General features: G+C 36.4%; 1 pseudogene; it reads left to right on the top strand.

Annotated features, from left to right (window-relative positions):
* Positions 1-444: 444 nt before the first annotated feature.
* LOC127223222 (BRCA1-associated RING domain protein 1-like) lies at positions 445-6,707 on the top strand (annotated as a pseudogene).
* Positions 6,708-6,996: the final 289 nt, after the last annotated feature.

Raw genomic sequence — 6,996 nt, 5'->3', positions numbered from 1 at the left:
GAATGCTTCAACTCAGGAAATCTGTACACATAGTCTTCTTATTCTTTAACCTCTAATTCCTTAATTCAAGAAAACGTATCTGTTCTGTGTCATCACTTTCTCTATACCAAGGACTTGGCAATGTGTATGTACTGTATTTTACCTGTATTTCTTCTCTGATTTTTCAAAGTTTTTGATTCTTGTTTTCTAGTACTTATTCTAGTATTTATTTTTATATATTATTATCATTTTTTTAAAGGTAGAAAAATCCAATTATTGTTAAAAATTCAAGTTAAATATAATATACCCAGAGCCAATGATAAAAAATATTGCCATGTTGCACAATTAGTTCATACTTTTAAGTTTGTAGTTGGCTTTTGAGAATTATATATATTTTAATATAGTAAAACAATCATTATAATGCCATGCCTGTAATCCTCGTATTTGGGAGTTAACAGCAGTAGGATGAACTTCAGCTATGCAGTGAATTTGCAACAAGCTGGTGATGTGTGAGTCTGTCTTAAAAAGGAGGGCAGGGCGGAGAAACTGCTCAGAGGTAAAGAGTACTGGCTGGTCTTCCAGAGTAAGATTCTCAGCAATTATGTTGTAGCCCACAACAATATGTAATGAGATCTTGTGCCCTCATTTGGCTTTTAAACGCACATGCAGGCAGAACACTATTCATAATTAATTAATTAAAAAGAAAGAATACAAAATATAACAACAAATAAACAAACAAATGAAATAAAATAATAAGAAAAAACAATTAAAAGTAAGTTTTTTATGAACACTAGTCTAAAATCCCTTTCCCTGTCTTTGTAAAAGTACCAGAACACTGTTGATTTTCAAAGTTTATAGTTCACAGAGCCCAAAAGATGGGCTTCTCTTTACTATAACCCCCTCCCTAATCTGACCTAAAGGCCAACTACTTGTAACAAGGGTCTAGTTCCTGGTTAAAATCCAACATCCTATATCAGTTCAAAGACCCCCCACCCTGTTGCCTGCCATACAAAATCTGCTTGTCTTTCTGCCACTTGTCTTTCTACTCATGAAATAGTCCAATTTGGTTGTTAACTGTGCCTTTGCTTGCATTTTGTGCAAAGGGCCCTGCTCCTATCCAAATCAAATGGCTGATTTGACGCTTCTGGTTGATGATCATTTGCCTATGTTTGTTTATTCTACCTACCACATTCAATTATAAAAATTAAGTTCATGTCTCTAGTATTTCTCTCTTCTACTTACTTTATTCACTTGTATCTCCTGACTACTTAGTAAGTGTATTTTTCTGCTCTGTCAGAAACTGACTTAAAGATGTATATTTAACCACTTACAGTTTTTGCTAATTTTGTTAAGCCCTAGTGATTTGGAGAAATTGAATCATATATATTTTTGTAACAGTACACTATAAAAGGATTAGGACACCAGTGGGCCATCCTGTGGCACTCAAGTCCACCTGACCTCTTGCCTTCTGAGGTTATAGCTATCAAGTTTTCCCTTGGAGAACAAGCATCTTATAGTGTTCACCATGGAGAGAGCTGTTGATAGGTCCTTGCTAAAGCTGTGAGGGGCCTACAGCTGTGACACACTCATCTGCTTGGAGAAGCTGTTGAACTGTCCCCACACATGCTAATATTCTGACAGAGTTCTTGTACTTAGGAGGATGTGAGCACATCTTTGGTAGTGATTGCAGAAGTGACAGTGTTGGACCAGGATGTTCAGTGTTATAGCCAAAGATAGATCCTAGACCTCAATACAAACAGAAAAGTGAGCATGATGGTCCAGCTTTATAGTAAAGCTCCAAACTTGCTACATGACAATAAACTTTCATATTCAAAAGAAGAGATGTTTAGGACTAGTTTTTTGGTAATGCAGAAAGGAAGAATAATTCAACACAAATATAGTTTAGTTCTCCATGTAAGAAGGTCAGATATGTTGTAATGTCAGTACAAAACCAGCCTTAAAAGGCAAAGGATGACAAAGGCCCAAAGACATCACTGAATTTCTTTTCACAAGTCCCTCTGAAGTTGTTTCTTAGAGGTCTAAACAGTTTCTAGAATGTCTCGAAAAAAAAAAAAAAAAAAGTAGCAGAAGAAATATTCAGCTGAGATCAACCAGAAATTGAGTTTAATGTCAGAAACAAAAGATGGTATATGCTATTCCAAAGAGGAACTGACAGAGAGGCTTGTCTCCTTCTGTAGCCATCACTGTGATAGTTCACATGTAAATAGTGAAACATACTTATTAGCAAATGGTTCTATTGCAGAATCTGAATGTTCTGGAATCTTGACTGCTTAACTCTTCCCATTGGCAGAGCATATAGTATTTCCTGATACTCTGGAGAGGAAGGTCTGCATAAAAGATCTCCATTAGATAGAACAACATTCCAAGAATTGATATAGATTTTATTAAGCCAAAAATGCTTGTGTAAAATATACTGTTAGTTGATGTTCTTCACTGCATTCACATAGAAGTCTAGTTGATATTATACTCAGAAGAAACTGTGATGTATCAGATGACTCCCTTAGCCTAATACCAAACACACTTCCCCACCCCTGCTGAGTAATTCAACTCACAAACAAATGATGTCAAGCCTCTCCATAGTGAAGCTGTCACCCAGTATTACATCTGAGAAAAAGAAATCACAGAGGAAAGACTGCTTCATATTGCTTCTCTTAAGGGTGACATACCTTCTGTTGAATACCTCTTGCACAGTGGAAATGACCCAAATGTTAAAGATCTTGCTGGATGTACACCATTGAATAAAGCCTGCAGTCATAGAACCTGAAGGTAGTGGAATGTCAGCTCCAGTACAATGCTTTGTTGAAAATTACTCGTTATTAGAATTACTCATCACTCTATGATGAGGTCAAGAATTGTGCTTCCAGAAATACTTATTTGTGTGACCCTTTGCAATAGCTACAAATAATATAAAATATCTTGGGGTAACTCTAACCAAGCAAATAAAAGGCATGCATGACAAGAACTTTAAATCTTTAAAGAAATAAATTAGAGAGGATATCAGAAGATGGAAAGATCTCCCACGCTCTTAGGTAGGTAGGATTAATACAGTAAAAAATGGTGATTTCACCAAAACCAATCTTCATGTTTCAGGCAATCCCTATCAGAATTCTAACATGATTCTTCACTGACTTTGAAAGAACAATATTCAAGTTCATATGGATAAACAAACAAACAAAACCCCCAAAAACCAAAATAAAAAAAAAAAAGAAAGGAAGAAAGAAACCAAACCAAATCAAAACAAAACAAAACCAAAAAACAAACAAACAAACAGGATACCCAAAAAAATCCTGTATAATAAAATAACTTCCCTGGGTATCTCTATCCCTAGTATCTCCATCCCTGATTTCAAGCTCTACTATATAGCTATAGTAATAAAAAGAGCTTGGTACTGACATAAAAAAGAGATAGGTGGATCAATGGAATCAAATCAAAGAACTTAAAATAAGTCCACACACCTATGAACACCTAATTATTGACAAAGAAGTCAAAATTGTACAATGGGTGGAAAAAAGTACATCTTTAACATGGCTGGCAAAACTGGATGTTGGCATGGAGAAGAATGTCCATAGATGCATATCAGTTGCCCTGCATGAAACTAAAGTCCAAGTGGATCAAAGACCTTAACATAAATACAGTTCCACTGAACCCATTAGAAGAGAAAGTAGGAGATAGCCTTGAATACATTGGCACAGGAGACATCTTCCTTAATAAAACACCTTGCACAGACACTGAGATTGACAATTAATAAATGGGAACTCATGAAACTGAAAAGCTTCTGTAAAGCAAAGGACACTATCAATAAGCCAAGAGGGCAGCCTACAGAATAGGAAAAGATATTTACCAACCCCACATTTTCCAGAGGTCGGATCTTTAAAATATATGAAGAATTCAAGAAAATAGACATCAAAATACAAAATAGCCCAATAAAAATAGGGTACTGACCCAAACAGAAGAATCTCAAATGTCCAAAAGACACTTAAAAAATTGTTCATCCTTCGTTGTTAGGGAAATGTAAATCATAAAGAATTTGAGATACCATCTTGTACCTGTCAGAATGGGTAAGATCAAAAACACTGATAACAGCCTATGTTGGAAGGGATGTGGGGAATGGGAAACACTCCTTCACTGTTGGTGGGAGTGCAAACTACTACAGCTATTTTGGAAATCAATATGGCAGTATATCAGAAAACTGGGAATGAATGTAATAAATAAAATATACCTAGTCATAGAGTACTTGGATTCCTACAGAAAATCATTATAGCAGACAAGAAATGTCCTACAACATAAATGTTTAAATTAGACACAAGTGTCTTTTTCTATCAGACATGTCCATGCATGCAGCATACCAGGAACATATTACTGTGAAGTATGGAGTTATCTACAAAAAGTATAAAGGTTTGTAAAGACAAAAAGAATTAAAATAGAGAAATGTTTTAAAATGTAGAGGAATGCACTATACATAAAAATCTTTGAGGGAGCTACACGATACCAAAAGTTCTCAGGCATTTCCTTGTTTCAGGAAATATTCAGCAGACATAGACTTATTACAAAATATAGGAGAACACTATGAAGAAAATAAAGGTATGATTATGAAATGAGATAAGAATTTTTAAAATTATTTTATTTGATTTACAACAAAATCAATTTTAAACAATGACGGCAACAATGATTTTTAAGTGTATGTGTTTAGCCAGGTATTTTATTCATTAGATATATAATGTATATACATATGTCTTGATAAATATATGTAGTAAAATAATTACTGCATAAAAAAGGAAAGAAAACTGGGAATGAATCTACTTCAGAACCCAGCTATACCAATTTTGGGAATATACCCAAAGGATGCTCAATCATACCACAAGATGCTTGCTTGACTATGCTAGTAGCAGAATTATTTATAACAGCCAGAACCTGGAATAATGAATAAAGAAAATATAGTACATTTACAAAGTGGAACATCACTTGGTAATATAATGACATCAGGAAATTTGAAGGCAAATGGATAGAATTAGGGAAAAAAAATCATTCTGAGTGAGGTAACCCAGACCCAGAAAGACAAACATGGTATATACTCATTCATAAATGGATATTAACTGTAAAGGATAATCATGTTATGATCCACAGCCCCAGAAAGACTAAGTAAGAAGGAGGGCCCAAAGAAGGACAAATGGATTTTCCTGGGAAGGGTAAATAGAGAAGATCTCCTGAGTAGACTGGGGGCTGACGGGGATAGGAATGTGAGGGACTGGGTTGGAAGCCAGATAGATGGGGGGACAATAAAAAAGATGTCGATGTCATGGTGGGGGGATATTTTGGGGTCAGTTACAAAAGTGGTGTAAAGAAAATTCTCATTAAACTATAAGGGATGTCCCCAGCCCAGACTACTAGCAATAGTGAATAGGTAGACAGAACTGGATTATCTCCTGTAATCACATTGGCTTCTACCCTAATTGTCATCAGAGAGGCTTTGTCCAGTAACTGATGGAAATAGATGCAGAGGTCTACAGCCATTTACTGGGCTCTAGGAATCCTGTTGAAGAGATGGAGGAAGGATTGTATGAAACAGTAGGGTAAAGAGAATCCACAGAAATAACTAGCCTGGGCTTATAGGAACTCAGACACTGAATTAACAGCTAAGAAGCCAGTATGGGACTTATTTAGACCCTGTATGTAGACAGGTATGTGAGACAGGTATGTAGCTTGATATGTTTCTGGGACTCCTAGCAGTGGGAGTGGGGCCTGTCCCTGATGCTTTCACAGGCTTTTGGGAACCTATTTCTCATACTGGGGTACCATACCGAGCCTTAATATGAGGGAAGGATCTTAGTTCTGCCTTGATATGGCAGAACACCCATGAAAGCCCTGCCCCTTTCTGAACAGAAATAGAGGAGTGGATTGGGGGTGGGGGACAGAGAAGAGGTGGGAGTAGGGAATGAAAGTAAAGGAGTTAGGGAAAACTGTGATCAGGATGTAAAATTAATTTTTTAAAAAAGATGATTTTTGTGTGGCCCATGGATTGTACAAACGATGAAACTATAAGATCACTATTGCTGTTACCAGAGAAGAACAAATCAACTAGCCTATGTGTGCTCATAAGTGCAGGGCAGTGTAAGAATAGGCTGCTGATGCTTACAGTCAGTGGGCTTGCTGCAGAAAAACAGAAAATGATCAGCAAATGTGAGATAATTCTTAAGGCTATAAAATGTGCTGACTTTGACAAAAGAGGTACTCATGCTACAAATCTGATGAGGAGTCTCAAAGTACTTTGAAGTCTATGTTTGGGATTCTCAACAGACACTGGCTCCCAAAGTTTGACTGGGTGGAGCCTGTCTGCACAGCAAAGCATGTAAACAGTCACAAAAGTAAAGGTTCCTGGAGGTCCACAGAGAATAGCTGTTGCCCAAGCTGTTTCACGAATGCTACTTCTTTCTGGGGAAACTTGAAACATCATCCAAAGCAGAGCCTCCTTAAGTTCATTGCTACAGCAAGAGACAAGGTCCTCAGTAGAAAGTCCAAGTCAGACAGTGATATGCCTCAGATCAACACCTCTCCTGATTCTGGTCAGCACTTCTGTACATAGCACATCATCTATGAAGATCTGTCTCAGTGTCACACAAAGAGTTCACAAGGACAAAGTCTCGATGACTCCTAAAAGTTGGCTTATTAGCTGTGTGTTGGCTTTTGAGTTGCTTCCTCTTAACAGTTAAAAGTCATAGCAGGTGAACATTTTGAGTTGAATATGAATGGTTTGTAAGGATGAGGATGTTGTGTTATGATTGACCATTTATAATCTTTTATGGATATGGAAAACCATTTACATTTTACCCCTTTGGATATCAGAGTAAAACAACTGAAGGAAAAAATAGGCTCTCAGTCTCTCTGTGAACTATATTTATGATAAATTTAAAGGCTCAAACTTAGGGGTAAATTTATAAAATCCTAATCATATATGTTACTAACTTATTAAAAACTGCTAAAGATAATTAAAGCATGCAA

The sequence above is a fragment of the Phodopus roborovskii genome, unplaced genomic scaffold (assembly GCF_943737965.1).
Source record: "Phodopus roborovskii unplaced genomic scaffold, PHOROB, whole genome shotgun sequence".
NCBI lineage: Eukaryota > Metazoa > Chordata > Mammalia > Rodentia > Cricetidae > Phodopus > Phodopus roborovskii.
Note: the sequence above shows the minus strand (reverse complement) of the source record. Positions and strands in the feature narration are given on the sequence as shown.